The sequence below is a fragment of the Cryptomeria japonica genome, chromosome 1 (genome assembly GCF_030272615.1).
Source record: "Cryptomeria japonica chromosome 1, Sugi_1.0, whole genome shotgun sequence".
Taxonomy (NCBI): Eukaryota; Viridiplantae; Streptophyta; class Pinopsida; order Cupressales; family Cupressaceae; genus Cryptomeria; species Cryptomeria japonica.
In genome coordinates, this window is record NC_081405.1 from 283,498,628 (window position 1) to 283,520,093 (window position 21,466).

Consider the following 21,466-nt stretch of genomic DNA (forward strand, 5'->3'; position numbering starts at 1 on the left):
TAAATGAATTAATTAAATAAATAAAGATTTATTTAATTAATAGAAGAATTAGGCTAAAGTAATTAAATAAATAAAGATATTTATTTAATTAAACTGGACAATTTTAGGTGTCTACATTTTGCCCCTCTTTGAGACAATGCAGCTTGTCGCGTTGTTTCAAAGAAGATAATATGAACTGATACAAAGTTGCCCCAAGATGGGAATGGTATGCCCCCTCGAGAGATTGGATGAAAATGTTTGGAAAGATTGTAGACAATCTCTCGATAAGAGAGAAAGGCTAGAATGGACTGACTGGATAGAGTGACAGAGTCACGAGACAAAGAAGACTGGCTCGAGAGACGAGGGCTAGAGCTAGGGCTAGGGCAGTCTATAAAATAAACCATGAGGGGAATACATCCTCATTGTCATCCACACATCCAAGAGATCAGAGTGCAGAGAGAGAATAGAGCAGAAATAGTCAGCAGTGATGGCATTGATGCATAGATTCGATCGCGTTCGTCGATTTCAGAGGCCAACAGATGCAGGAGAGCCGGTGAGTACCACAAAACCTCCTTGTACTTTGTCGCAATAGATGTTGTCATTAATGCATGCTAGGTAGAGCAATAAATGCACATTTAGGTATGTCAAAAAAAGGTCAAAAAATGCCAAGGCATGTCTGTGCTGGTGCCAGGCGCGTCTAGGTTAACTAGATGCGTCCGTGTTTGTGCCAGGCGCGTCTATGAATGAAAAGGCGTCTATGTCAAATGCGAGTGTGTCTGCATTGTTCAGGTGGATTTGTGTTGTGTGGGCACATCTGTGTAGAGCAGGTGCGTCTATGTAGAGCATAGGCATGTCTGTGTATGTCATGCGCGTCTATGCAGAGCAGACACGTTTGTGCAATATGTAAGCGTGTTTATGTCATGAAGGCGTGTTTATGTGAAAATGTGCATTTATGTCTTCTAGGGCAAATTGACAGTTCTATGATGAACATACACTGTCGATTGGATAAGCTACTGAGAGGATACACTCAAGCAAGTCCTCTAGGGAAGACTAGAATGACAAATAGGGCTAGGATTGACAATTCTGTGATAGAACATACGTTGCCAATTAGGAAACTACTTAAGAGGATACACTCAAGCAGAGGCCCTAGGATAGGATAGATCGAGGCACTTTGTGATGAACAATGAGTACCAAGACATAGTACTTTGTGATGAATAGGGAGTACTAAAAAGAGCAACACTTTGTGATGAACAAGGAGTGCAAATATGAGTAGCACTTTGTGATGAATAGGGAGTGCAAAAACATGTAGTACGTTGTGATGAACAGTGAGCACCACTAGGATCCATAGAAACACTTTGTGATGAATAGTGAGTGTCACTAGGATAGAAGCAACACTTTGTGATGAACAATGAGTGTCACTAGGATAGAGTATCATAAGCACTTAGGATAATAAGCAGCATTTTGTGATGAAAAGGGAATGCCACTTTGACTGACAAAGTTGATTTGTTTGATTGCACGAGTACCTACCTATGCTGGAGTCACAAGAGAGATTCCCATCGACTCAGAGGTTACGACCAGAGCTGACATTTGAGGACAAAGCCGCGATTGAGGTTATGGGTTTGAGATTCATTTTGTATGCGCTTGAGTTTCAGGCGAACATGGGATTGCTGACTGCACTGGCTGAGAGATGGCACTCTGAGACATCCACGTTCCATTTGTCAATGGGTGAGATGACAGTCACCTTGGAGGATGTGTACAGGATTCTGAGGATACTGATCAATGGGGAGTTGATACCCTATGATCGAGATGGAGATAGGGATGCCTTGAGATGAGTGTTCCAGGATCCGGGATTGGAGATGAGGGCAAGACATGTCACCTAGGATACCATGACACAGACTGGATTAGCATTACCAACAGTGCTGGGAGGAGTGTGTTGGGACTAATTAAAATTGAATCAATTTTAGAGGCCCATTTCAAAATTTTGCCCTGCATGTCAGAAAAGTACCCGAATAAGTCAGTTTGAATGCCTAGTTAGCAAGAGGGTAAAATGGAGCCGGTTGATTTTCAAAGGGTAAGGCTCAGGATTCATGTCCCACACCTTTCATTTGGCCTATGCAGTGTGTTGCAACTTTCAGAATTCAGTTTGGAGAAGTTTATCAAGTACCCGTTTTGAGGGGTGAGCTGAAAGTGCATTCTAGGCACAAGTGCAAATTTTATTAAGTAGCCTACTTTGGGTGTTTATATATTTTTCCATGTTTATTATCATGAAGAATTTCAAAATGGATTGAATTTTATGCATAAATGTGAGTCAACATGCAAAATTTCAAGTCCTTATGAATCCGTTTTCTCAGTTTTCAAAGTTCAATCCGTTTGTAGTTTGTGACGTTTGCACAAGTGTAAAAATGTCCCGATGAGCGTCATGTCAGAATGTTTGTTCCGGGCTAATGTTGGTATAAATTGTGAGCTACATTTCAAATTTCAAGGCTCTACCAATCCGTTTGATCGGTTTTCAAAAGAGCTCATTTTGCCATCAAATTCAGTTATCCGCACTTCCAGTGTTATATCAGTTAATATAGCCATTTTTGTGAGTGTGCCGTTTGCATCCTGTCAGTCTGGTGATCGAACTGAGAATTCAAAGATTTAATATGTACTTTAAGGTACCTATGTTCCAAATTTGAGGACCTACATAGGTTGTTTGATATTTTTGAGAAAGGCATCATGTGTTGCCAGAACATTGACTTCATCAGGTCCGCAGTGTCGACAAAGCTAGTTGGGCATTTTTGAAAATTAATATCTCTTCACTCGGGACTCGTCTTGAGAAACCGTTTGGTAGAAGTCATCCTTGTATATCAGAGTATATGCCTGTCAGATGGCGAGCTCCAAAAAGGTGTTTTGATAGGTTTGAAAATTATGTCTTCGCGATTAAATGCGAAAATTGTGGCATAATTGTCTGAAGGTTGTAAAATGCGGATTAATGATCCGAAAACGATGCCGATCATTTCCAGAGGTGTGTTTGTGGTCCGTGAAGCATTCCAGGGGTCAGTTGCATGAAAACAAATTTTTTTTTAGTCGGACCCACTTTGGGGCCCGACCTGGCTCATGCCTGTGCCGTACTAGTTTATTGGCGACTTTGTTCACTGAGAGTTTTTTTTCAGAATGTCTAAGTATGGATTGTAATCATGAGATATGTCATGAGGTTTGAAAAGACTGTAGACTTCCAGGCAATTTCAGATTGGCAATTTTAATGCCAATTTCTCCTCCAGCAACAGATAAGAGATTTAAAAAAAAATGCAAATGTATTTTGGAAATAGTGTGGAATGGAGAGGGGATTGATCATTCAGCAAATATAATTCGCATAATGAATTCTCTTTCTTTTTGCTGTTCGCGTGGTGTTTGGGTTGAAGAGCCATTTGAAACTGAAACAATGCTTTTGGCAAATGACTTTACCAGCAGCTCCCCTAAATTCCAGAGAAGGCAAAATAGCTTATGTTTGAATATGCTGGGCCAGATGTTTTACATTGTGTAGGAAAGAGTTCATAGATAATGACTTCCTTCCTCCTTCACGTGGCATTGGCAGCCAGTTTTCTAAAAAAAAAGAGATGCATATCGGCTGATGTAAAGCCATCTTCCCAAGCTCAGAGGTAAATGTTGAAAGGGGGCAACGATACAATGTTTTAAAACAAATGCCAATTGCCATGTGCACGTGATGTTGAAGGGGGTAGCAGAAGATTTTCATGCACTATGGATTGGGCAAGGTAACAACAGTTCTCCTCACATGGCTGTTTGGAGGCAAGTGCTGATTTGTTAACAGCAAATGGCAAATGCACATTGGCAGGTGTAATTCAAATCCATGTTCTGCCAAAGTTTTCCCTCTGCGTGGTAAAGGAACAGTGTGACATGGGGACACCAGCAGCAATCAAAAATTACTAAAGAAAACATAGCACCTCCCTTCCCCACGTGATAACTGGAGGGGGCATTGAAATGTGTTTTAAACAAAGGCCATTGGCAGGTGTAAAAGCCGAACTCCACAACCAAGCTGCCTCCTCCCTGCGTGGAATAGAATATAGAGTCTGGAGGGCAGCGATGCCATTTCTTTTAAGCAAATGCAATGATCTGGAAAGGCATTTCAAAACCTCCCAATGCAAAGTGCATTATGCAATGTGTAAATGCTTACTCTCCCTCTATGTGAACCTACAGATTGAAGCATTGAAAATCCAAACAAGATGAAATGTGGCTTTTGAAATAGAATGAAAATCAATTGCAAATAGAAATTTCAGTCATCCTCTTCCTCACGTGAGTATGAATCTTCCAGCATCCTCCTTGTGTGAAAATAGAGGCATTCAAGTTGCAAAAAAGAAAAAATCGCCATGAAAGTCTCAGAAAAGAGCTCCAAAAGTGCAGCTACAGGCAAATCACTTTATCCCACATTGGCTGGGAAGTGGACTTTTCTGGTATTTATAACCAAAAACGCACAGTAGTAATATGTCTAAGCCATAAAGGCTTTTGATGGATGGTGCCTGATGGCGCCCAAGGCGGGCCCATGCGCGAGCATGCTTCTTGAGGCGACAGAAGAGTTGACTAGATGGCGACCAGGTGGACCCCACGCAGGCACGCTTCCCGAGGCAGACAGGCAAAATTTTGCAGAGGAAGGCCGGGTTAACGAGTGAGCAAGTTCGAGATGGATCGACAGTGCGTGCTATTTCGCGAAGGGAAGATGCACGCGAGTTACACCCTGTGAAATAGCGAAAGTGAACGAGAGCCGTCCACATGTCGTGATAGGTGGCAGTCCAGTGGCGATGATGTGGCGATGAAGTGGCGTACACGTGGCAGCCAAGTGATAGTGACGAAGCAGATCACGTGGCGGTGATGAGGTGTCATCCTAGGTGGCGTCCGATCAACCCCATCGACAAATCAGATCCCACCATGTGGCAAAGCGTCAGAGCACAAATGGAGGCAAAAATCAAAATTAAAATCCATAAATAATATAGTTCAAACTATATTAAAATTTGAAAAATTTAAATGATGGATCCATGTTGAGGATTAATTCGCCCAGGGTCTAAATTTTGGCCAAAATATAAAGTATTATATATCGCCGGAAAGCTCTCGGAGTGAGGAATCCGATTATGAGGTTAATTTTGACAAATGTGGGATATTTTGGAGGTAGTTTCCATGGGAACAAAATTCAGTTAGAGAGGAGACACTTGGCAATTCAGTTGCAGATTTGATTTGGTTCCCTCTCCCTCTTATTCCCAATTCTTCTCAGTTGTAAGGGTTTTAGAAATTTGGAAAATGCTCCAGATTTGATGGCTTCCATTTTCTGAAGATCTTGACCCAAGTTTGTAAATGCTTCTGTTTGGTTTCAGGGTATAGAGATTGCAGTGCACTGTTGTAAATATGGTTTTAATTGCAGGTCTTACTTGTGTCAGGCATGAGTAATTTCCCACAAGATTGTCTCTGTGATATGTTTTTTTCATTATTATGAATTCAATCCTCAAGGAGGATGAAATTTGTCATCTCAAGGAGATTGTATGATTGTTTGTAGGCATTCTTCAATGAAGAGTTTAAATTCTATAGTCAGTCATAAATAATGAAATATGTATCCAGATCTGATGAATTTGTGAATGAATCAAATAGTGCATTAATATAAGGTATTGATGCATGAATATCTTGTTTAAGGAAAACAAACTTGCATCTATGATTCATATTTGTAGTTCTGTGAGTGACTCTGTTGCCTAATGAACAAGGCACTAGTCTTTGATAGATTTGGGAATGGTCTCAGATATACGTTTTAAAAGACAAATCTATTTCCCTTTATGTTTAGGGGTTAATGTTCTATCCTTCCAAAGCTCTATTTCACCTATTATTTGTATAAGATCCAGCCCATCTGTACATGTTACCTAATTTGGTGAGCTTGTGGAATGGTTTGTCTGCTCATTGTTGATGCAGTCTTATGTTTGTGATTGTTGTATTCAATGCATCAAAAGGGTGTCCCCCCCTAGGTCTAGTAGAACCTGAAGTGCAGGAGGATCATTAGGATCCTATGTTATGTTTTCCCAGCCCTGAAGTGTTTCATTGATTGAGATTGGCTATCTCATAGATAGATTTACAGGTGTCTTGGGTTATCACTTTTGGTGAACAACAAAAATGGCGACTCCACTGGGGAAGTGTTGTAATAACCCATGTTGAATCGAATCCCAGAGTTGTGCCATATCCATTTGAGGAAAGAGTCATAAAATTATTATAAATCTGAAAGCATTTTCAGATTTGTAGTTATGTGCCTGGTAGTGTTTTGTGTCAAGTGTGGAAAACTTGTTGTCCTTTTATCTTTGTGTGAGTTCAGATCTGTTCATGTTCTACAAATGATTTTATAAATTCTCACAGTAGTGAGTGGCAACTCTAAAAGATCTCTGCACTAGTGTTCATTGTGGTAAAAGTTTTAAAATATTTGGTGAACTTGCATCAAAGATTTAGCAGCTGCTTGGGGTTTTATGATTGTAGATCCCAAAGAATCTATTGAAGATATTTTCCTCTGTGAAGGAGGTGGCGACTCTGTACAAAGACCAGTGTATAATGTTAGAAGATCTCAGAGATATCTTACCGAATATCAGAGCAGCAATAGCAGCAACAAATTTACTCCAGGTATTCCTCAAAGTATTAATGAGACAATTCATGTTCCTTATGAGGTGAAAAAGTCACCGTTAAAAGGAAAAGAAATTTACAATTTACATACTTCATTGAAATAAGTTTTTAGTCAGAAATATGGTGAGAAGTGTGTATGATTCTGAAAATTAGTGACTGCATATGTTTTTGAATGAATTTATGACACAATAAGATGCATGGTCAAAAAATAATGGTTCAGTGACTGTTATAAAACCTGATGGATCCAGATGTAGTTCCTAGATCCGTGAATCCTTTGTCAAATTTGAAAGAGATCAATATAGAAATTGAAAAATGTCTTCAAATGATCCAAGAGAGATTTGTCTGGTTGTTAAAAGGGAAAGTAGGGCTAAGAAGTAAAGGAGAGTCATCATATGTCTTCTATGAAAGATTTTTAGCTGCATTGAATGAGCTTTCAACTGATAATAGACCCCCTGAGTCTGTTTTAATTGAGATATTCTTAGAGCTTTATGAGCCTAACTCAGTTAATTGGTCTACTACTTTCAGAGAAGAATGTGTTGAATCTATTAAAGAATGGATAGATATGATTGAAAGTAACCAATCTGAAAATATACACAAGATTAAAAATAATGAGGGAGATGAATCCGTGAGTGGATATACCTCCTATTATGCTGAATGTGATTATTCTCAGCATGAAAGTTCAGATGTGTATTCAGAGCAAGAAGAAATTTTGTGAGAACAATGATTGTTCAACTAATCATGAGCCCGTTGAGATTTCAGATCTTAATGGTATGGATCACCTTGTTGTTAAGTTCAATCCACAATATGTTTGCAACCCCAGTTATGAAACTATATTGCAACATATAGCAACACATTATGAGCAACATGATAAAGGATATGATGCAGATGCAAGTTGTTGTGATGATGAAACAAATGTGCATAGAGACGTGAGCACTGCAGATCCAATACCCTTATCAGATTGGGACAATGTTTACAACTCAGAGGATGAAGCCAAGGAAAATGAAAATGAAGGAGGTTCACTATGTAGTGAGCAAATTTCAGAACTCTTAGCTGCTGATTTTCAGAGATGTGGATTCAAAAATGTGCCCAATCTTTCATACCCACTCAGTATATGTTTTGATTCTGATGATGTATTTGAGGGTGTAAAAAATGATACATATGATGTTGATTCTTTTCCTATGTTTGATAGACAAAATGATAATGCATATATGGTTGATAGGTATGATAATGAAGGTTCATATGTTGATATGAATTCTAGCTTTGATATGCATTATGAGGATATACCTTTTAGAAGACATGACAGATCTGGGGTGTTTTTCTCAGATTTGCAAGGAGGAAATGAACCATTGGCTAGTAAAAATCATGTATTTTCATGTGTGCGAAATGCTGATAGTTTTTGTGATCAACAAGTTGGAGTGCAGTCATGTTATGAGGAAGTTTTCCTCTCTAGTTTGCAAGATATTATTGTGAAAGAGTGTTCATCATTTGAGAAAACTAGTAATATAGATGCGCCTGATGTTTTCAACTTTTAGAGGGAGTCAGATTACTTCTCATTTCAACAGAGAAGTAATGGTAAAAAAATGGCACTCTTATGTCACCTAGTGATCAGTCCTTTCAGCATGTGTTTGATTTTCAGAGATATCATGATTATGAACATGCTGCTGATTATGTTTTATGTGATCAGCTGATTGGAAATGGAAGTGTTTTTGATCAGGCAGATTGGAATGATGATCTCAACTTACCTCCAGTTTGTGGAAATGAAAATCATGTGTTTGATAGAGGTAAGAATTGATTTCAGTTTTGATGGCCCGGGGCCATTTATAAGTTGTATATTTTGTACAGTTGCTTTGCTTCAGTTGTGTGGTTTTCAATAAAGTGCCCTGCTGTTTGGGTAGAATAAGGAAGCCCTGTTTTTGAAATGAGAAGAGAAGAATTGAGAAGAGAAGAATGATCCATTTTTGGGTGGTCTGCTTAACCAAAGATATCTGGATTCTTGTGTTGATCTTGCAATCAACCATCCCCAGTCAGAGCCACTGTTGGGACTAATTAAAATTGAATCAAGTTTAGAGGCCCATTTCAAAATTTTGCCCTGCATGTCAGAAAAGTACCCGAATAAGTCAGTTTGAATGCATAGTTAGCAAGGGGGTAAAATGGAGCCGGTTGATTTTCAAAGGGTAAGGCTTGGGATTCATGTCCCACACCTTTCATTTGGCCTATGCAGTGTGTTGCAACTTTCAGAATTCAGTTTGGAGAAGTTTATCAAGTACTCGTTTTGAGGGGTGAGCTGAAAGTGCATTCTAGGCACAAGTGCAAATTTTATTAAGTAGCCTACTTTGGGTGTTTATATCTTTTTCCATGTTTATTATCATGAATAATTTCAAAATGGATTGAATTTTATGCATAAATGTGAGTCAACATGCAAAATTTCAAGTCCTTATGCATCCATTTGCTCAGTTTTCAAAGCTCAATCCGTTTGTAGTTTGTGATGTTTGCACAAGTGTAAAAATGTCTCGGTGAGCGTCATGTCAGAATGTTTGTTCCGGGCTAATGTTGGTATAAATGGTCTTCTTTCTGTCCAGTTTTGGACAAGATTGTGTGAATGGCTGCATAACTCCATTCCCTATTGTGGAACCACCATGAAACCATGGGGAATGGGAGTGTAGGCCTTGTACCATACTGCAAAACAAGCAGGGCCCTTAAAGATGCAGGAAGGCCAAGCAAAGACCTACTCCTAGGCGAGGCTGGACAGTGCTCGGTTAGGAGAGGTTAGATTGTAGAGGTCTTGGAGAGCAAGGTTTGACAGAGGAGAGTACATCCTTTGGAGGTGGTGTTGAAGAGTGTTTGAAGCATTATTGGTGTGAAGGAGGAGCCTCCACCAATCTAAACAAGGTGGCTAACACACAAAACTTTCACTGTGACCCAGGCAGACCATAAAACCCTCACAAAACCCTTAAAAACCCCAAAATTCGCCCTAGGCACTGTACGACCACTTGGAGGCCCAAAACCTAGAAAATCCTTGAGCCCTTGCCAATTTATTGGTAGTCCATTTTGGGAGTTTGGGTTGTGGATGCATCGTTTGTGCAAGAAAGTCCTAAAGGACTGGGTAGGAGGCCTAATTGGTCCTAATCCTTGTAGCCCTGTTTTGTAAGCAAAAACACAAAACAATGAAATCGGTAGAAAGGATGAAGGTAGCAATTTCTTGGGGGCACATGGAGGGATGCAAAACATGGTTTAGGGCCTAATTTAACCTTGCTAAGACCTTGGAAAGTGTGGAGCAATCCTAGCCCTTATTAGCCATAGTAAGGGGTTTTGAGTCTCATGAGAAGGTGAGACCTTAGGAGCAGCATAGCAACTCATTGGTGGGTGGATTGGGCAAGGTTAGGGGATTCCTCAAGCAAAGGGAAGTCCTAGAGACCCTAGGGTGTGTAGAGAAAACCAGGTGATCCAAGGAAAGGATCCAAGAGCATAGACTAGGCTAGTCTATCCCAAACCCCATCCCATCAATAGGGCGACATGAGGGTTGGCTGTGGGCTGGGGGAGCACCTTGGAGACACTGGTGACACAGCATACCAGATATGCCTGGGGACCATGCGTGCTAGTACTCTTGTATTATGAGCTTCATCAGTTCGTATATCATGGATCCGTAGGATTGGGCTGTGGAGTGACATTGTTACAAGTATGGGCATATGAGAATCTACTGATGACACGACTGATACATTTCAGAGGCAGGGGCCATGGGCACAGTTTTGTGCATTTATATGATATGATTATCTCGTAGCCACAGATCGGGAGCGTTGGTGCAGGGTCATTGATGAGATTGACACTGTGGTATGGAGACCATACCAAGAGTGTGAGGCATGGGAGGATGACGCAGTGGAGATGCCATACACATTCAGGAGCAAGTATTTGATTAGGTGGATGCCCTATGTACTAGAGAGGCAGTTGGTTGATAGGGTATGCAGGTAGTTTGGCAGGATCCAGTGAATGCCATGGGGTTTCGAGATGTATGCTCGGACAGTTAGGGATCAGACACACTTCAGGCTATTGTTATCATATGATCAGGCAGTGATGCAGCTGGTAGAGATGGTGCCCATGCCTTGGGATATGTGGCCAGAGATAGAGGATGCAAGGATGGATGTAGAGTATACTACATATTTGGCTGAGCATCCATTTCCATGACTGACAGACCTAGGGGAACATATAGATGGAGATGGTGGGGGGGATGAGGATGATGATGGAGATGGCAGAGGTAGAGGCTGACGAAGGAGGCGTGGGATGATAGGAGAGAGGAGATTGGCTCCATGAAGAGAGGGTGGGGAGGGGAGACAGGATCGGGTGGTGAGAGGCTGAGGTGGTTTACCATTACAGGTGCCAGCAGCACAGGGTCCTAGATAGGTATAGGGACAAGGACAGGGATAGGGGCAGGGGCGACCACATGAGAAGCCACAGGTACAGGGGCATGAGCAACCACATGAGCAGCCATAGGTACAGGGGGGAGAGGAGAACGAGTAGGATGAGCTACTGGAGTTGAGGGAGGTCTGCCAGGGACAGACATATGAGATCCTGGATTTGGAGAAAGAGATAGCTAGGCTCAGGAGATAGCTGACTGACACAGAGCGGGAGAGGGATCAGGCCATTTAGCGCTATACAAAGGCTGAGACGACACTAAGGGCAGGGAGGCAGGCAGTAGAGGACATAGGAGTTGGTTATGCTTATGTTCTGCGAGCCGAGGAGGAGATAGGCTACTGGAGAGACCTATACTATGGGGTGGTGCCACCAGAGAAGTGGGCTAGGAGCTTCCGTAGACCATCGCTGATAGCAATGACCACTAGAGGGAGGGACAGGAGACAGGCGTCCAACGGTGGGGTTATGGGTCCTCCACCACCACCAGATAGAGGGGATAGGAGAGATGATCCTGGGTGGGTCCTTCCAGGGCTCAGACTCCGTCGAGGCCAGCGGCTCCGAGGGAGAGAGTTCATCATAGCCTTAGAGGGCTCCCTATGTATCAGTTTTGTGCCATTTTTGTATGATGATGTAGACACCTTCGGGTGATTGTAGCCATATGATTTTGACATCATTGTATCATGACACTTATGATTATATATATGAGATGATTCATCTTTGTGGCAGCTATATGTATGTGTACCTATGTGATGAGATGTTTCATGATGTATGTTTCTATGTGATGGTTATGATATGGATGCAAATATGTATATGATGTAATGTAATATTTTTGTTCTTTTATGTTTTATATGTGTATGCATGATGCAAATGTGAATGTACGAAATGTTAATGAATATGATGAGGCAAATGTAAAATGTGCTAATATGTGTTGTGTGTAGGATGTGATGCAATTATGATATCCACATGTATGTATGACATGCTTATATGTGGTAATGCAAGTGCAACTACATGAAATGCAAGTGTTTTTGGTATGTCATTATACTCAGTCGTGTGATAGCAGGCTACATAGACTCAAGAAGGATGATGGAAGTCAATCAAGAAAGGGGGATGGAAGATAGAAGATATGAAAGTGAAAGAGCTTCTTGTGCGTTATCATCATTGAGCTTTATTATGGCAAAATAGGTTATAACAATCGAGGCATATGTTCGACCCAGAAAGTCATTGTACCTGTTTGCATGGAGATAAGACAGTCACAAACAAGGAATGCCCCAGTTCACACTAGACTCTCAGTGTCCTCATATCCTTGGACAAGTCATAACATTACTACAAGAAAATCCATAGACAACAAAAGAAAAATAGGTGACGATACCCCATCCTCGCCTTTCTAGTCAAAGACATCCTGGAGATAAAATCTCTAGTCAGAGACATCCTGGAAAAGCTAAAAGACATGTCACCAAAAGATAAAATCAAAAGAAAACCAAGACTCGACACCAACATTCACTGCAGTCCTCAAGTTTAGTGTCTCTTGTCACTTGTATAAGTCTATTTGATTGTGGTCACAATGTTTACTTTCACAAAAAAGGATAGATAGCACTGAACCATAATGTTGTCTGAGTCTGTTGAAAGATTGATTTATTGAAGTCCATTGTTGCTACTGTGTCTCATCTGAACTGGTTGAATCCATGCAACTGATACTTTATTGCGGAGAAGACGAAACTTTATTGCGAATCTGTGATGAAAGTGTTGCTTTATTGCGGATTGTGCGCAGATAGACTGAAGAAAAGTAGAAGAAACTGTACTCCTCAAAATGTGTGATGCTCTCAGTTCCACACCCATCACTAGACGTAGGATTTGCCTTAGCCACAGATAGGAGTTGATTTATTATGGATGGAAAGGGGTGAAAAGGAGGGATTATTATGAATGGCTAACCAATCTTAGGTAGATCAATAACAAGCCATGGTGGGAACAGGTAAGTTTATTATGAATGAATAGGCTGTGAGTGTGTGCAAAGTGAAAGGATGCGATAGAATCCTGAAGGAGGGAGGAGCAATGTCCCTACGCATGGTGCTGGTGACCCAGTTTTCACCATGGTACTTGCCCAGGGTGCCACCAAAGTGGTTTTCATCATTGGACGAATTTTTTTTTTGTTTTTTCAATTTGTTTTGTGTCACAAGTCGCCTATTTGCCAGGTTTTCACCAAGTAACAATTTTTTATGTTTTTAGGATTTTTTTGAATTTTTGAATTTTTTTGATTTTTTTGTATTTTTGAATTAGGATACTTTGAAGATCTATGTGTAAAACCTGCGAAGGTGCATACTATTGATAGGATCCTCCAAAGATTCGCCCTCTGTGGTTGAGAGCTGATATGCACCAGATCCATAGTCTGTTATAATGATGTAAGGACCAAGCCAGTTTGGTTTGAACTTGCCCTTCTTCTCTCTGTCTTGCTGATTTTTAGGATTTTCTCTAAGAATCAAGTCACCTACCTCAAATGTGCGAGGCTTGACTTTATGATTGTAGCTGCGACTCATTCATTGTTGATAAGCTTTGAGGTGATTAAAAGCAGTTTGTCTTTGTTCATCCAATAGTTCAAGTTCCTGTAAGCGAGAGACCCTGTAGTCTTCATCACTGATAATGTTTTGCAAAGATACTCATAAAGAGGGTAACTCAACCTCAATAGGTAAGATAGCTTCAGTGTTGTAAACAAGTGAATAGGGTGTAGCTCCTGTAGGTGTGCGGACGCTTGTGCAGTAAGCCCAAAGTACGAGATTAAGTTGGATATGCCAATTGCAACCAGTGTCGTCGACTGTCTTTTTCAGGATTTTAAGGATTCTTTTATTAGACGCCTCAGCTTGACCGTTACCTTGGGGGTAATAAGGTGTGGAAAAATGATGGGTAATATGGAAGTGGTCATAGAGTTCACGAACATCCTGATTTTTGAAGGGACGCTCGTTATCAGTGATGATGGAAACAGGAATACTGTATCAACAAATGATATAGTTGAGAATGAATGTAGCAATTTGTTTTCCAGTGACTTGTGTAAGAGGCACGTCTTCGATCCATTTTGTGAAATACTCTATGGCAGTGATGATGAATTTATGACCATTGGAGGAAGGAGGGTGAATCTTTCCTATGAGATCGAGTCCCCACTGACAAAAGGGCCAAGGAGTCGCAATTGGTTGAAGTTCTTGTGCTGGCGCATGGATGAGGTCTCCATGAAGTTGACACTGCTTACATTTCTTGACAAACTGATATGAGTCTTTTTCCATATTAGGCCAGTAATATCCAATCCTGATGAGTTTCTTGGCTAAGGTAGGACTACTAGAATGTGGACCACATATCCCTTCATGCACTTCACGTAACGCAATTTGAGATTCGTCTCTTTCTAAACATCTAAGAAGAGTGCCATCTAGACCTCAACGGTATATGATATCGGCTAAAATGATGTATCGAGAAGATTGGCGAATGAAAGTGTGATGTTGGTTATTGGATAGGTCAGGAGGAAGAGTATTGTCACAAAGGTATGTGAAAATGGGACCATATAACTGGGACTCAGGATCGATGACACATATCATCTTAGTAGGAGTAATCTCATATGAGGGAACCAAAAGGTTATCTACCAAGAACTCATAGCGGGTTTCATTCTATGGTAGATCGATTAGTGAAGCAATTGTAGCCATGGCATCCGCGACTCGATTCTGCTCTCTTGGTATCTGCTCGAAGTCTAACTTCATGAAATGTTGTTTCAAGTCATCCCCATTCTTTTATAAGGCATTAATTTCTCATCCTTTGTTTGGTAGTCATCAGTTGCTTGATGAATTACAAGTTGAAAGTCCCCAAAAACCTGAAGTTCCTGGATCTTCCACTGAACTGCAATCCGTAATCCAGTTGTTAATGCCTCATATTCCGCTATGTTATTAGTGCAGGGAAATGATAATCGATATGATTTTGGTATAGAATCCCCTTGAGGAGTTATGAAGAGGATACCAGCTCCTGCCCCATGCTGTGTGTATGAACCGTCAAAGTAGAGCTGCCAAGGCTTTGCGTGTGACACATTCTGAAGTTAAAGGAACATCATCTATCATGGGAGCATCTGCTAATTGATCAGTGATAGCTTGTCCTTTTATTGCTTTTTTGTCCACATACTCAATGTCGAATTCACTCAGGAGCATCACCCATTTGGCTAGTCGACCAGTAAGCGTTGCTTTATTGAGAAGGTATTTCAATGGATTGATCCTTGCAACCAACTTAGTTTTATGAGTTAACATGTAATGTCATAATTTCTTTGAAGCAAAGACCATAGCAAGACATGCACACTCAATTGGTGTGTAGTTCAGCTCATATCCCACCAATGTGCGACTGATGTAGTAGACTGCCTTTTCTTTGCCCTCAGCAACCTGTTGTGCTAAGAGTGCCCCCAATGCTATTGAAGTAGCTGATATGTATAGTAATAGAGGTTGATCTGGAACTAGTGGCATCAAAACTAGTGGATTCAGAAGGTAATCTTTGAGTATCTGGAAAGCCTATTGATAGTTATCATCCCATTTGAATTTGATGTTTTTATGTAGCAAATGCTGAAAATGATTACATTTATCTGCAAGTTGTGCTATGAATATTCGTATGGACTGGAGTCTCCCTTGCAAAGATCGAAGTTGACTGATATTTCTTGGTGGTTGCATCTCTAAGATGACCTTGACTTTTTCTGGATTGGCTTCGATTCCTCTTTTTGATACAATGAATCCCAGGAGCTTCCCGGAGGTTACTCCAAAGACACATTTCTTGGGGTTTAATCTTACTTTGTATTTTTCCAACCGATCAAAAATGATTGAAAGTATGTCCAAATGTGTATCTCTATCTATTGATTTTCTCAAGAGGTCGTCAACATAATCTTCCACAGTAACGTGCATGAGATCATGAAAGATAGTAGTCATGGCTCTTTGATATGTGGCGCCTGCATTTTTTAGCCCAAAGGGCACAACATTCCAGCAGAAAGTTCCCCAAGAACAAGTAAATGTCATTTTGTGCTGATCCTTAGATGTGATTTTTATTTGATTATAACCAGAGAATCCATCCATCAAAGATAACATCGCATGACCTGTTGTGAGATCGACGATTAAGTCAATATTTGGTAATGGAAAATCATCCTTAGGACAAGCTTTGTTGATGTCTCTGAAATCTGTACATATTCGGATGCTATGATCTGGTTTACTGACGGGCACTAAGTTGGAGATCCATTTAGGATAATCAATTGGGCGTATGAATCTGACATCCAATAATTTTTCAAGCTCTACCTTGACTAATAATGCCACTTGTGGATGCATCTTTCTTAATTTCTGTTTCATTGGTTTTGCCCCTGGTTTAACTGTCAAATGATGCATTACCAAATTTGGATCCAATCCCGGCATATCAGCGCATGACCATGCAAAATTGATTTATCGCTCTATGAAGAAACTTATGAACTTTGATCTTTCTGTCTCTATCAAAGATTGAGCCAGGAATATGTTATGTGGACTTTCTTTTGTACCAATGTTTGTTTTGATGGTTTCCTCTACCAACATGGATGAATTTTCCTCATATGATGCTGGGAGAATGTCGAGCTTTCCATCCTCGGGTGCCTTAGAGAGGTTTTCACCCTTAGATACGTCCTTTCTTTTTACTTTTTTGGGGTCAGACAACGCCACAACATGGTTTTCACCATAAGACCCTTGATTTGTTTTTATTTTTATGTTTTTGCGACTGGAAGGCCCGACACCCTCACCAAAATATGCCACGCTATTGAGTTCTATAGTGTATCCTGCCTTATGGTCCCTAGGGGGAAGATCATCTCGTATGCCTAGATAGTCAATAAAGGCTTCATCATTTTGGAATGTGTCGAACTGTGCAGGTCCTTCATGGTCCCAGTCAATAAGTTGGTGGTGAACAAGGGGAAGGCCTTTGATGTCTTTGAAGTTAGTGGGGCTAAGAGTGAAGATACAGTTATATTCAGGTATGTCAAGGTAATCATCGAGGTCATCATTGACACTCTCCTCATCTATCTCGATTATGAACGAATCCAAATTATCATCAGTAGTAGTGCATTCTGGGACAGGTGTTCTCATTCTATGTGATTTCGACCTAGAACCTAGAAGTAAGGACTGTGTGGGATCCTCGGGGGTTGTTTCTTGACCATCCTTGAATTTTCTATAAAATTCCTCTTCTTTTGTGGGTTCACCTGGTTCTCTGAATGTCTCGGTGAGTTCATAGTCACTAGAGGAATTGTCTGAATCCCATTCCCATTCATTGGAGTCTGTGGAATAGCAATTCTCTTGTTGATTTCTGGGAGCTTTGATTTGTAATGCTTCTCCTATCTTTTGAGTGTTTACCTTGGAAGTCATGAAACCAAGTCCTTTCGAGAATTCCTTTTTGAATGTCAATTCAAGTTGTAAAGGTTCAATGATGCCTTCCTTCCTTAAGCCAAGAGGACTTCTGCCATCATACCCAAATTTTTGCAGGATGTTGAACCCTTTGCCATACTTTTCACATGGTAGACTGATGTGATCTTGTGTATCATTTTCAAGGTCTTTGTAAAGAAATTTGTATAAGTCTTCTTCTTCCAGTTCACCCCATCTTTGAAAGATAGTAGGGTCCCATTTGAGTATAATGATAGATACCTGCTTATTAGGATGTGGTCTTTCATATTCTTTTGGTGAACTCATAACTTGTTGTAAGCACATGGTTTGATTCAAAGTGTATTCACCCATGCCCTTGTCCTAGAATTTCCCTTTAAGCTCACCTTGTTTTGATGTCGAAGGTTTTAATGATTCAGGATCAATGTATGCAGAAGAAGGGACAACTTCCCGATTACCTGGAATGATCGTCTCAATTTTTGGTCTCAAGTTATTGCAGTATATGAATGGATTAGGATCACCATTAACTATTATTTCAACTCCGTTGTGAGGAAACTTAATGCATTGGTGATATGTAGATGGGACTACCCTCATTTCATTAATCCAAGGACGTCCTAGTAATATATTGTATGTGAGATCCAGGTCTAGGACTTGACAAACCACATCCTTTGTAACTGGCCCAACTTTGAGAGGCAAGGTGACTGTGCCTTTGGATGAACTCTCTTCATCATCATATGCCTTGATGGTAATTTTGTTTGTAGAATTCATGGCTTTATCTGAATATCCCAATTGTTTAATAGTGCTCAATGTGAAAATGTTTATACCTACTCCTCCATCTATCAGGACTCGTTTTATTCGATGTTTGTGTATGAAGGCTTCAATGTGTAATGGTGCATTATGTGGCTGACTTACGGAGGCGTCATCGACTTCTGTGAATGTAAGGGAGTGTGGAATGGAAAGGTATCCCACCATGGCTTGAAACTGGTCCACTTTCAAATTAGTTGGGACAATAGTGTCTCTCAAGATTTTGTCAAGAATGGCTTTTTGTGCGGGGGATATGCGTAAGAGCTCAAGGATTGAGATAAGCGTGAGTGTCTTCCCTAACTATTCTACAAGGTCATACTCAAGTTTGGTTGATGAGGAAGTGGTGTTTTTAGCTGGAGCACCTTGCAAAGTGAATTTACCTCGATGAGTTGCAACATTACATTCAGAGGTAGGTTCAAAAGAAGATCCAATTCCTTTCAGGATGATTTTGGGTCTTTGGGTGGAATTCTCAGGCGTTTTGTCCTTGATGATAATGGTAGAGACATAATTATCCATTGAAATGTGATTGATAGTTGAATCATAGTTATAGGATGCTCTAGTATAGTTGGTTTGGTCATCTGTGGCTTTAGCTTTTCCCTTGTCATGCTTCGGGAATGGTTCCTTAAACATCTCATGTTCTTGATTGGATGAGTGTCCTTCAATTTCAATGTCACCTCTATCAATAAGATCTTGTATGATGTTCTTTAGTCGATGGCAATTTCATATTTTATGTCCTTTGCTCTTATGAAATTCACAATACTCATTATCATTCCACCAATTTGGTTTAACCTTTGGCTCATATGGAGGCAGATCTAGAATTGTTATTATTTTGTTTGCCACTAGCTTCTTGAAAAATGACTCAAGTGGTTCTCCCAATGGGGTGTACTTCCTTCATGATTTGGAAGTTGTTTGAGTATTCACTTGATTGTTTGTAGAGCTTGATCCAGAAAAAATGATTTTGGGTCGTATTGTATTGGCATCCACAACACCATCATTGACTGTGTTCTTGTTTTTATTCCAAAATCTTGGCTTGTCTTTTCCTTTAAAGTCCTCTTTGTTTTATTTGAATATTTTTATGACTCCTTGTTCAATTAGGACCTTCTCTATTGCTAAGCCTTTTTCAATGACATCCTTGAAGGTGGAAAAACAAGCTTTTCTTAGGTCATAACCAATGTCTTTGTTAACATTCTGAGTGAACATCTCTACCATTTGTTTTTGTGGAATTTCACAAGAGCATCTACTAGCTAAATTCCTCCATCTTTATAAAAATGATGAAAAATATTCTCCATCCTTTTGCTTGGTGTTGCACAATGTAGTGACTGATATGTCTATCTCTATGTTGTATGAGAAATGTTGTATAAATGCCTCAGCTAAGTCACCCCAAGACTTAATACCTGGTGGAAGTTGAGAGAACCATTCCATAGCTTGATCACCTAAGCTTTGTGGGAATAATCTTATCAAATATGTCTCTTCTACTGCTACTTCAATGCAAGCTGTGAAAAAATATCTTATGTGTGCCTTAGGATCCCCTTTTCCTCTATACTTATCAAACTTAGGTGTCACAAAGTGTGTAGGAAATGGAGGCATTGGAATTCTTTTTTCAAATGGATAGGGACATATGTCTCTCATTGTGTAAGTTGGCTTCGGTGTATTTATGTCCTCCATTTTCTTTTGTAAGTCCTTAATTTGCTGTTCCAAATTGTTCTTAGGTGGAGATCAACTTCTCGAACCATACCCCATGCCTGAACCAATGTGTGGAGGAGGAGCATGTTGCATATATGGATGGTATTGATCATACACATGTTCATATGGAGGAGGTCTATAATGATGCTGCATATATGGACCACTTGGTATAGAGTCATGATGAGGAGCAAAATATCTTCTTTGTCCATGTATACCATACTCTATAGGAATTTCATGAGTTTGTTCTAGTGTGTTGCCCCCAAATTTGACGTGAGGTTTCCTTGTGTCCAAATTTTGATCATGCCTTTGGATATCCAATTGCTTTGGTGGTTGATCCTTAGCATTGGTATGTGATTGAGTATATTTTTCTGCATAAGACCTCCATGATGGTCTACAAAGGTGAGTATCATAAGCTTGACCATGTGTATGTGGGACTTCGAGTTTTTGAAACAAAGATGATGGTGATTCAGGCACAAGATGTGGTCCTCTATTGCCTCCACTATTAGGCCTCCTTTGATCCATGTTGGAGTGAGATTGTTGCAAAGGTCAATTTTCCATTATTTGAGACATGTCAAAATCATGAGGGATCTTGGCTCCACTATGTGCCATCACTTGTAGAAAATATTGTCTATCTCTCCTCATTATTTCCTCAACCAATCGATTGAAATGGGGATCCATAATGGTGTCTTCCACTTCTGCTGAATGTATGCAAAAAGTTGTCCATATTGTCATTGTGTGTGTCATTGTTGTTTGTGTTGTCCATGTTCTCAACATTCAGAATGTTTCTATAAGCATCCATGTTAGGTAATGTAGTATGATCAGAATTGAAAAAGATATCATTGTCAAACTCATAGGAACTCATGTTTGCGGACTCTTGAGCCTCTTTAGTTTCTCTCCTAGATTTTTGGGAATGAGTTTCAACCATGAACTAGGTATTGACCAAGATGTGTGAGACTAGATGAAAATGGAAAGAGTATGGAAGACCAAGAGTTGGATGGAATGTAAATGAATCTGAAGTGTACTTGCAATGTCCAAAGTGTAAGACCAAGTATGTATGTAGTAGAGTAGGTGTGACTTCCAAAGAGATGATATTTTCTCTTGATGAGGTAAGTTGACCTTGACTCTAAGTAAGACCAAATGAGACCCAAAGGTGATAGACCTTGATGAGGGACCACTTAGCAAAATGTTGTTGTATGTAATGTGTTGACAAAGTATGATGATGACAAGTAGGTGACCTTTTGACTCAAGTTTAGACAAATGTGAATGTAATGTAAGGTGTAAAGCAATGATGGACTTTGTGAGACCCAGAAATAGGTTGAATGCTAGATGAAAACACAGAAAGATAGCCTAGGAAGCTCAATAAGTCTGAAATAGACTGTTCCTTGTTTGCTGGATTATGAAAGTTTTCAATTATGAACACAGACGTGCCTGTATACTTCACAGATGTGCTTAAATGACACAGACGCTATTTTGTCAGACATAGATGCGCTTAAATGACACAGACGTGGTTTTGTCAAACACAAACATGTTTATGAGCTGTTGTAAATGCAATGTTGCTCAAAAGACACAGA